The following is a 14,073-nucleotide window of genomic DNA, read 5'->3' as shown; positions in this document are numbered from 1 at the left end:
TCTCCAGAGGTTTTGGACGTTCTCCCTCGATCTTCTATGAGCAACTTCTGGTGCATTGAATTTAAACTAGGAATTCGCTGTGAGCAGGATTTGAACCTGCGCGGGTAAACCCCATTGGATTTCTAGTCCAACGCCTTAACCGCTCGGCCATCACAGCTCGATCTCTACATGACTGATCAGGAAACAAAAAAAATATCGCTGAAAAAAAATGGCGCACGAGAATAAACGTGTTTTTCTGCAACACGCACTGATCGAACAAACTTCTCTCCGTCTGGAGGAAGATCTCATATGTTGGACTCGGTAGTCTTATATCGCTGTGAGCAGGGTTCGAACCTGCGCGGGGAAACCCCATTGGATTTCAAATCCAACGCCTTAACCTCTCGGCCATCACAGCTCGATATTCTCACAGGTGACCAAGGAGCAAAACATGGATGCAACAAGTCACTGCAGAAATAAAGGCAAACATGAAGTAAACCATGAGATCTCCAGAGGTTTTGGACGTTCTCCCTCGATCTTCTATTGAGCAACTTCTGGTGCATTGAATTTAAACTACGAATTTGCTGTGAGCAGGATTTGAACCTGCGCGGGAAACCCCATTGGATTTCTAGTCCAACGCCTTAACCGCTCGGCCATCACAGCTCGATCACTACATGATGGATCAGGAAACAAAAAAAAAATATCGCTGAAAAAAAATGGCGCACGAGAATAAACGTGTTTTTCTGCAACACGCACTGATCGAACAACTTCTCTCCGTCTGGAGGAAGATCTCATATGTTGGACTCGGTAGTCTTATATCGCTGTGAGCAGGGTTCGAACCTGCGCGGGGAAACCCCATTGGATTTCTAGTCCAACGCCTTAACCGCTCGGCCATCACAGCTCGATCTCTACATGACTGATCAGGAAACAAAAAAAATATCGCTGAATAAAAATGGCGCACGAGAATAAACGTGTTTTTCTGCAACACGCACTGATCGAACAAACCTCTCTCCGTCTGGAGGAAGATCTCATATGTTGGACTCGGGAGTCTTATATCGCTGTGAGCAGGGTTCGAACCTGCGCGGGGAAACCCCATTGGATTTCAAATCCAACGCCTTAACCTCTCGGCCATCACAGCTCGATCTTCTCACAGGTGACCAAGGAGCAAAACATGGATGCAACAAGTCACTGCAGAAATAAAGGCAAACAGGAAGTAAACCCAGAGAACTCCAGAGGTTTTGGATGTTGTCTTTCCATTGTCTGTTGAGCAACTTCAGGTGCATTGAAATTAAACTAGGAATTCGCTGTGAGCAGGATTTGAACCTGCGCGGGTAAACCCCATTGGATTTCTAGTCCAACGCCTTAACCGCTCGGCCATCACAGCTCGATCTCTACATGACTGATCAGGAAACAAAAAAAATATCGCTGAAAAAAAAATGGCGCACGAGAATAAACGTGTTTTTCTGCAACACGCACTGATCAACAAACTTCTCTCCGTCTGGAGGAAGATCTCATATGTTGGACTCGGTAGTCTTATATCGCTGTGAGCAGGGTTCGAACCTGCGCAGGGAAACACCATTGGATTTCAAATCCAAACCTTAACCTCTCGGCCATCACAGCTCGATATTCTCACAGGTGACCAAGGAGCAAAACATGGATGCAACAAGTCACTGCAGAAATAAAGGCAAACATGAAGTAAACCAGGATATCTCCAGAGGTTTTGGACGTTCTCCCTCGATCTTCTATTGAGCAACTTCTGGTGCATTGAATTTAAACTAGGAATTCGCTGTGAGCAGGATTTGAACCTGCGCGGGTAAACCCCAATGGATTTCTAGTCCAACGCCTTAACCGCTCGGCCATCACAGCTCGATCTCTACATGACTGATCAGGAAACAAAAAAAAATATCGCTGAAAAAAAATGGCGCACGAGAATAAACGTGTTTTTCTGCAACACGCACTGATCGAACAAACTTCTCTCCGTCTGGAGGAAGATCTCATATGTTGGACTCGGTAGTCTTATATCGCTGTGAGCAGGGTTCGAACCTGCGCGGGGAAACCCCATTGGATTTCAAGGCCAACTCCTTAACCTCTCGGCCATCACAGCTTGATATTCTCACAAGTGACCAAGGAGCAAAACATGGATGCAACAAGTCACTGCAGAAAAAAAGGCAAACATGAAGTAAACCAGGAGATCTCCAGAGGTTTTGGACGTTCTCCCTCGATCTTCTATTGAGCAACTTCTGGTGCATTGAATTTAAACTACAAATTTGCTGTGAGCAGGATTTGAACCTGCGCGGGAAAACCCCATTGGATTTCTAGTCCAACGCCTTAACCGCTCGGCCATCACAGCTCGATCTCTACATGACTGATCAGGAAACAAAAAAAATATCGCTGAAAAAAAATTGCGCACGAGAATAAACGTGTTTTTCTGCAACACGCACTGATCGAACAAACTTCACTCCGTCTGGAGGAAGATCTCATATGTTGGACTCGGTAGTCTTATATCGCTGTGAGCAGGGTTCGAACTTGCGCGGGGAAACCCCATTGGATTTCTAGTCCAACGCCTTAACCGCTCGGCCATCACAGCTCGATCTCTACATGACTGATCAGGAAACAAAAAAAATATCGCTGAAAAAAAAGGCGCACGAGAATAAACGTGTTTTTCTGCAACACGCACTGATCGAACAAACTTCTCTCCGTCTGGAGGAAGATCTCATATGTTGGACTCGGTAGTCTTATATCGCTGTGAGCAGGGTTCGAACCTGCGCGGGGACACCCCATTGGATTTCATGTCCAACACCTTAACCTCTCGGCCATCACAGCTTGATATTCTAACAAGTGACCAAGGAGCAAAACATGGATGCAACAAGTCACTGCAGAAATGAAGGCAAACATGAAGTAAACCAGGAGATCTCCAGAAGTTTTGGACGTTCTCCCTCGATCTTCTATTGAGCAACTTCTGGTGCATTGAATTTAAACTAGGAATTCGCTGTGAGCAGGATTTGAACCTGCGCGGGTAAACCCCATTGGATTTCTAGTCCAACAACTTAACCGCTCGGCCATCACAGCTCGATCTCTACATGACTGATCAGGAAACAAAAAAAATATCGCTGAAAAAAAATGGCGCACGAGAATAAACGTGTTTTTCTGCAACACGCACTGATCGAACAAACTTCTCTCCGTCTGGAGGAAGATCTCATATGTTGGACTCGGTAGTCTTATATCGCTGTGAGCAGGGTTCGAACCTGCGCGGGGAAACCCCATTGGATTTCAAATCCAACGCCTTAACCTCTCGGCCATCACAGCTCGATATTCTCACAGGTGACCAAGGAGCAAACATGGATGCACCAAGTCACTGCAGAAATAAAGGCAAACATGAAGTAAACCAGGAGATCTCCAGAGGTTTTGGACGTTCTCCCTCGATCTTCTATTGAGCAACTTCTGGTGCATTGAATTTAAAGTAGGAATTCGCTGTGAGCAGGATTTGAACCTGCGCGGGTAAACCCCATTGGATTTCTAGTCCAACGCCTTAACCGCTCGGCCATCACAGCTCGATCTCTACATGACTGTTCAGGAATCAACAAAAATATCACTGAAAAATAATGGCGCACAAGAGTAAACATGTGTTTTTCTGCAACACGCACTGATCAAACAAACTTCTCTCCGTCTGGAGGAAGATCTCATATGTTGGACTCGGTAGTCTTATATCGCTGTGAGCAGGGTTTGAACCTGCGCGGGTAAACCCCATTGGATTTCTAGTCCAACGCCTTAACCGCTCGGCCATCACAGCTCGATCTCTACATGACTGATCAGGAAAAAAAAAAAATATCGCTGAAAAAAAGGCGCACGAAAATAAACGTGTTTTTCTGCAACACGCACTGATCGAACAAACTTCTCTCCGTCTGGAGGAAGATCTCATATGTTGGACTCGGTAGTCTTATATCGCTGTGAGCAGGGTTCGAACCTGCGCGGGGAAACCCCATTGGATTTCAAATCCAACGCCTTAACCTCTCGGCCATCACAGCTCGATATTCTCACAGGTGACCAAGGAGCAAAACATGGATGCAACAAGTCACTGCAGAAATAAAGGCAAACATGAAGTAAACCAGGAGATCTCCAGAGGTTTTGGACATTCTCCCTCGATCTTCTATTGAGCAACTTCTGGTGCATTGAATTTAAACTAGGAATTCGCTGTGAGCAGGATTTGAACCTGCGTGGGTAAACCCCATTGGATTTCTAGTCCAACGCCTTAACCGCTCGGCCATCACAGCTCGATCTCTACATGACTGATCAGGAAACAAAAAAAATATTGCTGAAAAAAAATGGCGCACAAGAGTAAACATGTGTTTTTCTGCAACACACACGGATCAAACAAACTTCTCTCCGTCTAGAGGAAGATCTCATATGTTGGACTCGGTAGTCTTATATCGCTGTGAGCAGGGTTCGAACCTGCGCGGGGAAACCCCATTGGATTTCAAGTCCAACGCCTTAACCTCTCGGCCATCACAGCTTGATATTCTAACAAGTGACCAAGGAGCAAAACATGGATGCAACAAGTCACTGCAGAAATAAAGGCAAACATGAAGTAAACCAGGAGATCTCCAGAGGTTTTGGACGTTCTCCCTCGATCTTCTATTGAGCAACTTCTGGTGCATTGAATTTAAACTAGGAATTCGCTGTGAGCAGGATTTGAACCTGCGCGGGTAAACCCCATTGGATTTCTAGTCCAACACCTTAACCGCTCGGCCATCACAGCTCGATCTCTACATGACTGATCAGGAAAAAGAAAAAATATCGCTGAAAAAAAATGGCGCACGAGAGTAAACGTGTTTTTCTGCAACACGCACTGATCAAACAAACTTCTCTCCGTCTGGAGGAAGATCTCATATTTTGGACTCGGGAGTCTTATATCGCTGTGAGCAGGGTTCGAACCTGCGCGGGGAAACCCCATTGGATTTCAAATCCAACGCCTTAACCTCTCGGCCATCACAGCTCGATATTCTCACAGGTGACCAAGGAGCAAAACATGGATGCAACAAGTCACTGCAGAATAAAGGCAAACATGAAGTAAACCAGGAGATCTCCAGAGGTTTTGGACGTTCTCCCTAGATCTTCTATTGAGCAACTTCTGGTGCAATGAATTTAAACTAGGAATTCGCTGTGAGCAGGATTTGAACCTGCACGGGTAAACCCCATTGGATTTCTAGTCCAACGCCTTAACCGCTCGGCCATCACAGCTCGATCTCTACATGGCTGATCAGGAAACAAAAAAAATATCGCTGAAAAAAAATGGCGCACGAGAATAAACGTGTTTTTCTGCAACACGCACTGATCGAACAAACCTCTCTCCGTCTGGAGGAAGATCTCATATGTTGGACTCGGTAGTCTTATATCGCTGTGAGCAGGGTTCGAACCTGCGCGGGGAAACCCCATTGGATTTCAAATCCAACGCCTTAACCTCTTGGCCATCACAGCTCGATCTTCTCACAGTGACCAAGGAGCAAAACATGGATGCAACAAGTCACTGCAGAAATAAAGGCAAACAGGAAGTAAACCCAGAGAACTCCAGAGGTTTTGGATGTTGTCTTTCCATTGTCTGTTGAGCAACTTCAGGTGCATTGAAATTAAACTAGGAATTCGCTGTGAGCAGGATTTGAACCTGCGCGGGTAAACCCCATTGGATTTCTAGTCCAACGCCTTAACCGCTCGGCCATCACAGCTCGATCTCTACATGACTGATCAGGAAACAAAAAAATATCGCTGAAAAAAAATGGCGCACGAGAATAAACGTGTTTTTCTGCAACACGCACTGATCGAACAAACTTCTCTCCGTCTGGAGGGACATCTCATATGTTGGACTCGGTAGTCTTATATCGCTGTGAGCAGGGTTCGAACCTGCGCGGGGAAACCCCATTGGATTTCAAATCCAACGCCTTAACCTCTCGGCCATCACAGCTCGATCTCTACATGACTGTTCAGGAATCAACAAAAATATCACTGAAAAATAATGGCGCACAAGAGTAAATATGCATTTTTCTGCAACACGCACTGATCAAACAAACTTCTCTCCGTCTGGAGGAAGATCTCATATGTTGGACTCGGTAGTCTTATATCGCTGTGAGCAGGGTTCGAACCTGCGCGGGGAAACCCCATTGGATTTCAAATCCAACGCCTTAACCTCTCGGCCATCACAGCTCAATATTCTCACAGGTGACCAAGGAGCAAAACATGGATGCAACAAGTCACTGCAGAAATAAAGGCAAACATGAAGTAAACCAGGAGATCTCCAGAAGTTTTGGACGTTCTCCTCGATCTTCTATTGAGCAACTTCTGTTGCATTGAATTTAAACTAGGAATTCGCTGTGAGCAGGATTTGAACCTGCGCGGGTAAACCCATTGGATTTCTAGTCCAACGCCTTAACCGCTCGGCCATCACAGCTCGATCTCTACATGACTGATCAGGAAACAAAGAAAATATCGCTGAAAAAAAATGGCGCACGAGAATAAACGTGTTTTTCTGCAACACGCACTGATCGAACAAACTTTACTCCGTCTGGAGGAAGATCTCATATGTTGGACTCGGTAGTCTTATATCGCTGTGAGCAGGGTTCGAACCTGCGCGGGGAAAACCCCATTGGATTTCAAATCCAACGCCTTAACCTCTCGGCCATCACAGCTCGATATTCTCACAGGTGACCAAGGAGCAAAACATGGATGCAACAAGTCACTGCAGAAATAAAGGCAAACATGAAGTAAACCAGGAGATCTCCAGAGGTTTTGGACGTTCTCCCTCGATCTTCTATTGAGCAACTTCTGGTGCATTGAATTTAAACTAGGAATTCGCTGTGAGCAGGATTTGAACCTGCGCGGGTAAACCCCATTGGATTTCTAGTCCAACGCCTTAACCGCTCGGCCATCACAGCTCGATCTCTACATGACTGTTCAGGAATCAACAAAAATATCACTGAAAAATAATGGCGCACAAGAGTAAACATGTGTTTTTCTGCAACACGCACTGATCAAACAAACTTCTCTCCGTCTGGAGGAAGATCTCATATGTTGGACTCGGTAGTCTTATATCGCTGTGAGCAGGGTTCGAACCTGCGCGGGGAAACCCCATTGGATTTCTAGTCCAACGCCTTAACCGCTCGGCCATCACAGCTCGATCTCTACATGACTGATCAGGAAACAAAAAAAATATCGCTGAAAAAAATGGCGCACGAGAATAAACGTGTTTTTCTGCAACACGCACTGATCGAACAAACCTCTCTCCGTCTGGAGGAAGATCTCATATGTTGGACTCGGGAGTCTTATATCGCTGTGAGCAGGGTTCGAACCTGCGCGGGGAAACCCCATTGGATTTTCAAATCCAACGCCTTAACCTCTCGGCCATCACAGCTCGATCTTCTCACAGGTGACCAAGGAGCAAAACATGGATGCAACAAGTCACTGCAGAAATAAAGGCAAACAGGAAGTAAACCCAGAGAACTCCAGAGGTTTTGGATGTTGTCTTTCCATTGTCTGTTGAGCAACTTCAGGTGCATTGAAATTAAAACTAGGAATTCGCTGTGAGCAGGATTTGAACCTGCGCGGGTAAACCCCATTGGATTTCTAGTCCAACGCCTTAACCGCTCGGCCATCACAGCTCGATCTCTACATGACTGATCAGGAAACAAAAAAATATCGCTGAAAAAAAATGGCGCACGAGAATAAACGTGTTTTTCTGCAACACGCACTGATCAAACAAACTTCTCTCCGTCTGGAGGAAGATCTCATATGTTGGACTCGGTAGTTTATATCGCTGTGAGCAGGGTTCGAACCTGCGCAGGGAAACACCATTGGATTTCAAATCCAACGCCTTAACCTCTCGGCCATCACAGCTCGATATTCTCACAGGTGACCAAGGAGCAAAACATGGATGCAACAAGTCACTGCAGAAATAAAGGCAAAACATGAAGTAAACCAGGATATCTCCAGAGGTTTTGGACGTTCTCCCTCGATCTTCTATTGAGCAACTTCTGGTGCATTGAATTTAAACTAGGAATTCGCTGTGAGCAGGATTTGAACCTGCGCGGGTAAACCCAATGGATTTCTAGTCCAACGCCTTAACCGCTCGGCCATCACAGCTCGATCTCTACATGACTGATCAGGAAACAAAAAAAATATCGCTGAAAAAAAATGGCGCACGAGAATAAACGTGTTTTTCTGCAACACGCACTGATCAAACAAACTTCTCCGTCTGGAGGAAGATCTCATATGTTGGACTCGGTAGTCTTATATCGCTGTGAGCAGGGTTCGAACCTGCGCGGGGAAACCCCATTGGATTTCAAATCCAACGCCTTAACCTCTCGGCCATCACAGCTCGATATTCTCACAGGTGACCAAGGAGCAAAACATGGATGCAACAAGTCACTGCAGAAATAAAGGCAAACATGAAGTAAACCAGGAGATCTCCAGAGGTTTTGGACGTTCTCCCTCGATCTTCTATTGAGCAACTTCTGGTGCATTGAATTTAAACTACGAATTTGCTGTGAGCAGGATTTGAACCTGCGCGGGAAAACCCCATTGGATTTCTAGTCCAACGCCTTAACCGCTCGGCCATCACAGCTCGATCTCTACATGACTGATCAGGAAACAAAAAAAATATCGCTGAAAAAAAATGGCGCACGAGAATAAACGTGTTTTTTCTGCAACACGCACTGATCGAACAAACCTCTCTCCGTCTGGAGGAAGATCTCATATGTTGGACTCGGTAGTCTTATATCGCTGTGAGCAGGGTTCGAACCTGCGCGGGGAAACCCCATTGGATTTCTAGTCCAACGCCTTAACCGCTCGGCCATCACAGCTCGATCTCTACATGACTGATCAGGAAACAAAAAAAATATCGCTGAAAAAAAATGGCGCACGAGAATAAACGTGTTTTTCTGCAACACGCACTGATCGAACAAACTTCTCTCCGTCTGGAGGAAGATCTCATATGTTGGACTCGGTAGTCTTATATCGCTGTGAGCAGGGTTCGAACCTGCGCGGGGAAACCCCATTGGATTTCAAGTCCAACGCCTTAACCTCTCGGCCATCACAGCTTGATATTCTAACAAGTGACCAAGGAGCAAAACATGGATGCAACAAGTCACTGCAGAAATGAAGGCAAACATGAAGTAAACAGGAGATCTCCAGAAGTTTTGGACGTTCTCCCTCGATCTTCTATTGAGCAACTTCTGGTGCATTGAATTTAAACTAGGAATTCGCTGTGAGCAGGATTTGAACCTCCGCGGGTAAACCCCATTGGATTTCTAGTCCAACAACTTAACCGCTCGGCCATCACAGCTCGATCTCTACATGACTGATCAGGAAACAAAAAAAATATCGCTGAAAAAAATGGCGCACGAGAATAAACGTGTTTTTCTGCAACACGCACTGATCAAACAAACTTCTCTCCGTCTGGAGGAAGATCTCATATGTTGGACTCGGGAGTCTTATATCGCTGTGAGCAGGGTTCGAACCTGCGCGGGGAAACCCCATTGGATTTCAAATCCAACGCCTTAACCTCTCGGCCATCACAGCTCGATATTCTCACAGGTGACCAAGGAGCAAAACATGGATGCAACAAGTCACTGCAGAAATAAAGGCAAACATGAAGTAAACCAGGAGATCTCCAGAGGTTTTGGACGTCTCCCTCGATCTTCTATTGAGCAAATTCTGGTGCATTGAATTTAAACTAGGAATTCGCTGTGAGCAGGATTTGAACCTGCGCGGGTAAACCCCATTGGATTTCTAGTCCAACGCCTTACCGCTCGGCCATCACAGCTCGATCTCTACTGACTGTTCAGGAATCAACAAAAATATCACTGAAAAATAATGGCGCACAAGAGTAAACATGTGTTTTTCTGCAACACGCACTGATCAAACAAACTTCTCTCCGTCTGGAGGAAGATCTCATATGTTGGACTCGGTAGTCTTATATCGCTGTGAGCAGGGTTCGAACCTGCGCAGGGAAACACCATTGGATTTCAAATCCAACGCCTTAACCTCTCGGCCATCACAGCTCGATATTCTCACAGGTGACCAAGGAGCAAACATGGATGCAACAAGTCACTGCAGAAATAAAGGCAAACATGAAGTAAACCAGGATATCTCCAGAGGTTTTGGACGTTCTCCCTCGATCTTCTATTGAGCAACTTCTGGTGCATTGAATTTAAACTAGGAATTCGCTGTGAGCAGGATTTGAACCTGCGCGGGTAAACCCCATTGGATTTCTAGTCCAACGCCTTAACCGCTCGGCCATCACAGCTCGATCTCTACATGACTGATCAGGAAACAAAAAAATATCGCTGAAAAAAAATGGCGCACGAGAATAAACGTGTTTTTCTGCAACACGCACTGATCGAACAAACTTCTCTCCGTCTGGAGGAAGATCTCATATGTTGGACTCGGTAGTCTTATATCGCTGTGAGCAGGGTTCGAACCTGCGCGGGGAAACCCCATTGGATTTCAAATCCAACGCCTTAACCTCTCGGCCATCACAGCTCGATATTCTCACAGGTGACCAAGGAGCAAAACATGGATGCAACAAGTCACTGCAGAAATAAAGGCAAACATGAAGTAAACCAGGAGATCTCCAGAGGTTTTGGACGTTCTCCCTCGATCTTCTATTGAGCAACTTCTGGTGCATTGAATTTAAACTACGAATTTGCTGTGAGCAGGATTTGAACCTGCGCGGGTAAACCCCATTGGATTTCTAGTCCAACGCCTTAACCGCTCGGCCATCACAGCTCGATCACTACATGACTGATCAGGAAACAAAAAAATATCGCTGAAAAAAAATGGCGCACGAGAATAAACGTGTTTTTCTGCAACACGCACTGATCGAACAAACTTCTCTCCGTCTGGAGGAAGATCTCATATGTTGGACTCGGTAGTCTTATATCGCTGTGAGCAGGGTTCGAACCTGCGCGGGGAAACCCCATTGGATTTCTAGTCCAACGCCTTAACCGCTCGGCCATCACAGCTCGATCTCTACATGACTGATCAGGAAACAAAAAAAATATCGCTGAAAAAAAAATGGCGCACGAGAATAAACGTGTTTTTCTGCAACACGCACTGATCGAACAAACCTCTCTCCGTCTGGAGGAAGATCTCATATGTTGGACTCGGGAGTCTTATATCGCTGTGAGCAGGGTTCGAACCTGCGCGGGGAAACCCCATTGGATTTCAAATCCAACGCCTTAACCTCTCGGCCATCACAGCTCGATCTTCTCACAGGTGACCAAGGAGCAAAACATGGATGCAACAAGTCACTGCAGAAATAAAGGCAAACAGGAAGTAAACCCAGAGAACTCCAGAGGTTTTGGATGTTGTCTTTCCATTGTCTGTTGAGCAACTTCAGGTGCATTGAAATTAAAACTAGGAATTCGCTGTGAGCAGGATTTGAACCTGCGCGGGTAAACCCCATTGGATTTCTAGTCCAACGCCTTAACCGCTCGGCCATCACAGCTCGATCTCTACATGACTGATCAGGAAACAAAAAAAATATCGCTGAAAAAAAATGGCGCACGAGAATAAACATGTTTTTCTGCAACACGCACTGATCGAAAAAACTTCACTCCGTCTGGAGGAAGATCTCATATGTTGGACTCGGTAGTCTTATATCGCTGTGAGCAGGGTTCGAACCTGCGCAGGGAAACCCCATTGGATTTCAAATCCAACGCCTTAACCTCTCGGCCATCACAGCTCGATATTCTCACAGGTGACCAAGGAGCAAAACATGGATGCAACAAGTCACTGCAGAAATAAAGGCAAACATGAAGTAAACCAGGATATCTCCAGAGGTTTTGGACGTTCCCTCGATCTTCTATTGAGCAACTTCTGGTGCATTGAATTTAAACTACGAATTTGCTGTGAGCAGGATTTGAACCTGCGCGGGTAAACCCCATTGGATTTCTAGTCCAACGCCTTAACCGCTCGGCCATCACAGCTCGATCACTACATGACTGATCAGGAAACAAAAAAAATATTGCTGAAAAAAAATGGCGCACGAGAATAAACGTGTTTTTCTGCAACACGCACTGATCGAACAAACTTCTCTCCGTCTGGAGGAAGATCTCATATGTTGGACTCGGTAGTCTTATATCGCTGTGAGCAGGGTTCGAACCTGCGCGGGGAAACCCCATTGGATTTCTAGTCCAACGCCTTAACCGCTCGGCCATCACAGCTCGATCTCTACATGACTGATCAGGAAACAAAAAAAATATCGCTGAAAAAAAATGGCGCACGAGAATAAACGTGTTTTTCTGCAACACGCAGTGATCGAACAAACCTCTCTCCGTCTGGAGGAAGATCTCATATGTTGGACTCGGTAGTCTTATATCGCTGTGAGCAGGGTTCGAACCTGCGCGGGGAAACCCCATTGGATTTCAAATCCAACGCCTTAACCTCTCGGCCATCACAGCTCGATATTCTCACAGGTGACCAAGGAGCAAAACATGGATGCAACAAGTCACTGCAGAAATAAAGGCAAACATGAAGTAAACCAGGAGATCTCCAGAGGTTTTGGACGTTCTCCCTCGATCTTCTATTGAGCAACTTCTGGTGCATTGAATTTAAACTACAAATTCGCTGTGAGCAGGATTTGAACCTGCGCGGGTAAACCCCATTGGATTTCTAGTCCAACGCCTTAACAGCTCGGCCATCACAGCTCGATCTCTACATGACTGATCATTAAACAAAAAAAATATCGCTGAAAAAAAATAGCGCACGAGAATAAACGTGTTTTTCTGCAACACGCACTGATCGAACAAACTTCTCTCCGTCTGGAGGAAGATCTCATATGTTGGACTCGGTAGTCTTATATCGCTGTGAGCAGGGTTCGAACTGCGCGGGGAAACCCCATTGGATTTCTAGTCCAACGCCTTAACCGCTCGGCCATCACAGCTCGATCTCTACATGACTGATCAGGAAACAAAAAAAATATCGCTGAAAAAAAATGGCGCACGAGAATAAACGTGTTTTTCTGCAACACGCACTGATCGAACAAAACCTCTCTCCGTCTGGAGAAGATCTCATATGTTGGACTCGGTAGTCTTATATCGCTGTGAGCAGGGTTCGAACCTGCGCGCGGGGAAACCCCATTGGATTTCAAATCCAACGCCTTAACCTCTCGGGCCATCACAGCTCGATCTTCTCACAGGTGACCAAGGAGCAAAACATGGATGCAACAAGTCACTGCAGAAATAAAGGCAAACAGGAAGTAACCCAGAGAACTCCAGAGGTTTTGGATGTTGTCTTTCCATTGTCTGTTGAGCAACTTCAGGTGCATTGAAATTAAACTAGGAATTCGCTGTGAGCAGGATTTGAACCTGCGGTAAACCCCATTGGATTTCTAGTCCAACGCCTTAACCGCTCGGCCATCACAGCTCGATCTCTACATGACTGATCAGGAAACAAAAAAAATATCGCTGAAAAAAAATGGCGCACGAGAATAAACGTGTTTTTCTGCAACACGCACTGATCGAAACAAACTTCTCTCCGTCTGGAGGGACATCTCATATGTTGGACTCGGTAGTCTTATATCGCTGTGACCAGGGTTCGAACCTGCGCGGGGAAACCTCATTTGATTTCAAGTCCAACGCCTTAACCTCTCGGCCATCACAGCTCGATCTACTGACTGTTCAGGAATCAACAAAAAATCATTGAAAAATAATGGCGCACAAGAGTAAATATGCATTTTTCTGCAACACGCACTGATCGAACAAACCTCTCTCTTCCGTCTGGAGGAAGATCTCATATGTTGGACTCGGTTAGTCTTATATCGCTGTGAGCAGGGTTCGAACCTGCGCGGGGAAACCCCATTGGATTTCAAAATCCAACGCCTTAACCTCTCGGCCATCACAGCTCGATCTTCTCACAGGTGACCAAGGAGCAAAACATGGATGCAAACAAGTCACTGCAGAAATAAAGGCAAACAGGAAGTAAACCCAGAGAACTCCAGAGGTTTTGGTGTTGTCTTTCCATTGTCTGTTGAGCAACTTCAGGTGCATTGAAAATTAAATAGGAATTCGCTGTGAGCAGGATTTGAACCTGCGCGGGTAAACCCCATTG

The 14,073-nt window shown here is 45.8% G+C and overlaps 47 non-coding genes across 47 annotated transcripts; all 47 read right to left on the bottom strand.

The window, feature by feature from the left end:
* Positions 1-75: 75 nt before the first annotated feature.
* On the bottom strand, positions 76-157 carry trnas-aga (transfer RNA serine (anticodon AGA)). Its single transcript has one exon. It is a non-coding gene; the product is annotated as a tRNA-Ser (tRNA).
* A 155-nt stretch (positions 158-312) lies between these two features.
* trnas-uga (transfer RNA serine (anticodon UGA)) lies at positions 313-394 on the bottom strand. Its single transcript has one exon. It is a non-coding gene; the product is annotated as a tRNA-Ser (tRNA).
* A 164-nt stretch (positions 395-558) lies between these two features.
* Positions 559-639, bottom strand: trnas-aga (transfer RNA serine (anticodon AGA)). Its single transcript has one exon. It is a non-coding gene; the product is annotated as a tRNA-Ser (tRNA).
* A 156-nt stretch (positions 640-795) lies between these two features.
* On the bottom strand, positions 796-877 carry trnas-aga (transfer RNA serine (anticodon AGA)). The gene has a single exon. It is a non-coding gene; the product is annotated as a tRNA-Ser (tRNA).
* A 155-nt stretch (positions 878-1,032) lies between these two features.
* Positions 1,033-1,114, bottom strand: trnas-uga (transfer RNA serine (anticodon UGA)). The gene has a single exon. It is a non-coding gene; the product is annotated as a tRNA-Ser (tRNA).
* Positions 1,115-1,278: 164 nt separating this feature from the next.
* On the bottom strand, positions 1,279-1,360 carry trnas-aga (transfer RNA serine (anticodon AGA)). Its single transcript has one exon. It is a non-coding gene; the product is annotated as a tRNA-Ser (tRNA).
* Positions 1,361-2,244: 884 nt separating this feature from the next.
* On the bottom strand, positions 2,245-2,326 carry trnas-aga (transfer RNA serine (anticodon AGA)). The gene has a single exon. It is a non-coding gene; the product is annotated as a tRNA-Ser (tRNA).
* Positions 2,327-3,200: 874 nt separating this feature from the next.
* trnas-uga (transfer RNA serine (anticodon UGA)) lies at positions 3,201-3,282 on the bottom strand. Its single transcript has one exon. It is a non-coding gene; the product is annotated as a tRNA-Ser (tRNA).
* A 163-nt stretch (positions 3,283-3,445) lies between these two features.
* On the bottom strand, positions 3,446-3,527 carry trnas-aga (transfer RNA serine (anticodon AGA)). The gene has a single exon. It is a non-coding gene; the product is annotated as a tRNA-Ser (tRNA).
* Positions 3,528-3,684: 157 nt separating this feature from the next.
* trnas-aga (transfer RNA serine (anticodon AGA)) lies at positions 3,685-3,766 on the bottom strand. Its single transcript has one exon. It is a non-coding gene; the product is annotated as a tRNA-Ser (tRNA).
* A 153-nt stretch (positions 3,767-3,919) lies between these two features.
* On the bottom strand, positions 3,920-4,001 carry trnas-uga (transfer RNA serine (anticodon UGA)). Its single transcript has one exon. It is a non-coding gene; the product is annotated as a tRNA-Ser (tRNA).
* Positions 4,002-4,165: 164 nt separating this feature from the next.
* On the bottom strand, positions 4,166-4,247 carry trnas-aga (transfer RNA serine (anticodon AGA)). Its single transcript has one exon. It is a non-coding gene; the product is annotated as a tRNA-Ser (tRNA).
* Positions 4,248-4,404: 157 nt separating this feature from the next.
* trnas-uga (transfer RNA serine (anticodon UGA)) lies at positions 4,405-4,486 on the bottom strand. Its single transcript has one exon. It is a non-coding gene; the product is annotated as a tRNA-Ser (tRNA).
* Positions 4,487-4,650: 164 nt separating this feature from the next.
* trnas-aga (transfer RNA serine (anticodon AGA)) lies at positions 4,651-4,732 on the bottom strand. The gene has a single exon. It is a non-coding gene; the product is annotated as a tRNA-Ser (tRNA).
* Positions 4,733-4,887: 155 nt separating this feature from the next.
* trnas-uga (transfer RNA serine (anticodon UGA)) lies at positions 4,888-4,969 on the bottom strand. Its single transcript has one exon. It is a non-coding gene; the product is annotated as a tRNA-Ser (tRNA).
* Positions 4,970-5,132: 163 nt separating this feature from the next.
* trnas-aga (transfer RNA serine (anticodon AGA)) lies at positions 5,133-5,214 on the bottom strand. The gene has a single exon. It is a non-coding gene; the product is annotated as a tRNA-Ser (tRNA).
* Positions 5,215-5,369: 155 nt separating this feature from the next.
* trnas-uga (transfer RNA serine (anticodon UGA)) lies at positions 5,370-5,451 on the bottom strand. The gene has a single exon. It is a non-coding gene; the product is annotated as a tRNA-Ser (tRNA).
* A 163-nt stretch (positions 5,452-5,614) lies between these two features.
* On the bottom strand, positions 5,615-5,696 carry trnas-aga (transfer RNA serine (anticodon AGA)). The gene has a single exon. It is a non-coding gene; the product is annotated as a tRNA-Ser (tRNA).
* A 154-nt stretch (positions 5,697-5,850) lies between these two features.
* On the bottom strand, positions 5,851-5,932 carry trnas-uga (transfer RNA serine (anticodon UGA)). Its single transcript has one exon. It is a non-coding gene; the product is annotated as a tRNA-Ser (tRNA).
* Positions 5,933-6,089: 157 nt separating this feature from the next.
* trnas-uga (transfer RNA serine (anticodon UGA)) lies at positions 6,090-6,171 on the bottom strand. Its single transcript has one exon. It is a non-coding gene; the product is annotated as a tRNA-Ser (tRNA).
* Positions 6,172-6,334: 163 nt separating this feature from the next.
* Positions 6,335-6,415, bottom strand: trnas-aga (transfer RNA serine (anticodon AGA)). The gene has a single exon. It is a non-coding gene; the product is annotated as a tRNA-Ser (tRNA).
* Positions 6,416-6,570: 155 nt separating this feature from the next.
* trnas-uga (transfer RNA serine (anticodon UGA)) lies at positions 6,571-6,653 on the bottom strand. The gene has a single exon. It is a non-coding gene; the product is annotated as a tRNA-Ser (tRNA).
* A 164-nt stretch (positions 6,654-6,817) lies between these two features.
* On the bottom strand, positions 6,818-6,899 carry trnas-aga (transfer RNA serine (anticodon AGA)). The gene has a single exon. It is a non-coding gene; the product is annotated as a tRNA-Ser (tRNA).
* Positions 6,900-7,056: 157 nt separating this feature from the next.
* trnas-aga (transfer RNA serine (anticodon AGA)) lies at positions 7,057-7,138 on the bottom strand. Its single transcript has one exon. It is a non-coding gene; the product is annotated as a tRNA-Ser (tRNA).
* A 154-nt stretch (positions 7,139-7,292) lies between these two features.
* On the bottom strand, positions 7,293-7,375 carry trnas-uga (transfer RNA serine (anticodon UGA)). Its single transcript has one exon. It is a non-coding gene; the product is annotated as a tRNA-Ser (tRNA).
* Positions 7,376-7,540: 165 nt separating this feature from the next.
* Positions 7,541-7,622, bottom strand: trnas-aga (transfer RNA serine (anticodon AGA)). Its single transcript has one exon. It is a non-coding gene; the product is annotated as a tRNA-Ser (tRNA).
* Positions 7,623-7,775: 153 nt separating this feature from the next.
* Positions 7,776-7,857, bottom strand: trnas-uga (transfer RNA serine (anticodon UGA)). Its single transcript has one exon. It is a non-coding gene; the product is annotated as a tRNA-Ser (tRNA).
* A 399-nt stretch (positions 7,858-8,256) lies between these two features.
* trnas-uga (transfer RNA serine (anticodon UGA)) lies at positions 8,257-8,338 on the bottom strand. The gene has a single exon. It is a non-coding gene; the product is annotated as a tRNA-Ser (tRNA).
* Positions 8,339-8,502: 164 nt separating this feature from the next.
* Positions 8,503-8,584, bottom strand: trnas-aga (transfer RNA serine (anticodon AGA)). The gene has a single exon. It is a non-coding gene; the product is annotated as a tRNA-Ser (tRNA).
* Positions 8,585-8,740: 156 nt separating this feature from the next.
* trnas-aga (transfer RNA serine (anticodon AGA)) lies at positions 8,741-8,822 on the bottom strand. The gene has a single exon. It is a non-coding gene; the product is annotated as a tRNA-Ser (tRNA).
* Positions 8,823-8,977: 155 nt separating this feature from the next.
* On the bottom strand, positions 8,978-9,059 carry trnas-uga (transfer RNA serine (anticodon UGA)). The gene has a single exon. It is a non-coding gene; the product is annotated as a tRNA-Ser (tRNA).
* A 399-nt stretch (positions 9,060-9,458) lies between these two features.
* trnas-uga (transfer RNA serine (anticodon UGA)) lies at positions 9,459-9,540 on the bottom strand. The gene has a single exon. It is a non-coding gene; the product is annotated as a tRNA-Ser (tRNA).
* Positions 9,541-9,703: 163 nt separating this feature from the next.
* trnas-aga (transfer RNA serine (anticodon AGA)) lies at positions 9,704-9,784 on the bottom strand. Its single transcript has one exon. It is a non-coding gene; the product is annotated as a tRNA-Ser (tRNA).
* A 156-nt stretch (positions 9,785-9,940) lies between these two features.
* On the bottom strand, positions 9,941-10,022 carry trnas-uga (transfer RNA serine (anticodon UGA)). Its single transcript has one exon. It is a non-coding gene; the product is annotated as a tRNA-Ser (tRNA).
* A 163-nt stretch (positions 10,023-10,185) lies between these two features.
* On the bottom strand, positions 10,186-10,267 carry trnas-aga (transfer RNA serine (anticodon AGA)). Its single transcript has one exon. It is a non-coding gene; the product is annotated as a tRNA-Ser (tRNA).
* Positions 10,268-10,421: 154 nt separating this feature from the next.
* trnas-uga (transfer RNA serine (anticodon UGA)) lies at positions 10,422-10,503 on the bottom strand. Its single transcript has one exon. It is a non-coding gene; the product is annotated as a tRNA-Ser (tRNA).
* Positions 10,504-10,667: 164 nt separating this feature from the next.
* On the bottom strand, positions 10,668-10,749 carry trnas-aga (transfer RNA serine (anticodon AGA)). The gene has a single exon. It is a non-coding gene; the product is annotated as a tRNA-Ser (tRNA).
* A 154-nt stretch (positions 10,750-10,903) lies between these two features.
* Positions 10,904-10,985, bottom strand: trnas-aga (transfer RNA serine (anticodon AGA)). The gene has a single exon. It is a non-coding gene; the product is annotated as a tRNA-Ser (tRNA).
* A 156-nt stretch (positions 10,986-11,141) lies between these two features.
* Positions 11,142-11,223, bottom strand: trnas-uga (transfer RNA serine (anticodon UGA)). Its single transcript has one exon. It is a non-coding gene; the product is annotated as a tRNA-Ser (tRNA).
* Positions 11,224-11,388: 165 nt separating this feature from the next.
* trnas-aga (transfer RNA serine (anticodon AGA)) lies at positions 11,389-11,470 on the bottom strand. Its single transcript has one exon. It is a non-coding gene; the product is annotated as a tRNA-Ser (tRNA).
* A 155-nt stretch (positions 11,471-11,625) lies between these two features.
* trnas-uga (transfer RNA serine (anticodon UGA)) lies at positions 11,626-11,707 on the bottom strand. The gene has a single exon. It is a non-coding gene; the product is annotated as a tRNA-Ser (tRNA).
* A 162-nt stretch (positions 11,708-11,869) lies between these two features.
* trnas-aga (transfer RNA serine (anticodon AGA)) lies at positions 11,870-11,951 on the bottom strand. Its single transcript has one exon. It is a non-coding gene; the product is annotated as a tRNA-Ser (tRNA).
* Positions 11,952-12,106: 155 nt separating this feature from the next.
* trnas-aga (transfer RNA serine (anticodon AGA)) lies at positions 12,107-12,188 on the bottom strand. Its single transcript has one exon. It is a non-coding gene; the product is annotated as a tRNA-Ser (tRNA).
* Positions 12,189-12,343: 155 nt separating this feature from the next.
* Positions 12,344-12,425, bottom strand: trnas-uga (transfer RNA serine (anticodon UGA)). Its single transcript has one exon. It is a non-coding gene; the product is annotated as a tRNA-Ser (tRNA).
* Positions 12,426-12,589: 164 nt separating this feature from the next.
* Positions 12,590-12,671, bottom strand: trnas-aga (transfer RNA serine (anticodon AGA)). Its single transcript has one exon. It is a non-coding gene; the product is annotated as a tRNA-Ser (tRNA).
* Positions 12,672-13,062: 391 nt separating this feature from the next.
* On the bottom strand, positions 13,063-13,147 carry trnas-uga (transfer RNA serine (anticodon UGA)). The gene has a single exon. It is a non-coding gene; the product is annotated as a tRNA-Ser (tRNA).
* Positions 13,148-13,784: 637 nt separating this feature from the next.
* trnaq-uug (transfer RNA glutamine (anticodon UUG)) lies at positions 13,785-13,867 on the bottom strand. The gene has a single exon. It is a non-coding gene; the product is annotated as a tRNA-Gln (tRNA).
* Between the last annotated feature and the right edge of the window lie 206 nt (positions 13,868-14,073).

This window comes from Poeciliopsis prolifica, unplaced genomic scaffold, assembly GCF_027474105.1.
Source record: "Poeciliopsis prolifica strain line A6 unplaced genomic scaffold, Auburn_PproV2 SCAFFOLD234, whole genome shotgun sequence".
In the NCBI taxonomy this organism is placed as follows: Eukaryota; Metazoa; Chordata; class Actinopteri; order Cyprinodontiformes; family Poeciliidae; genus Poeciliopsis; species Poeciliopsis prolifica.
This window is presented reverse-complemented; position numbering and strand designations above follow the sequence as displayed.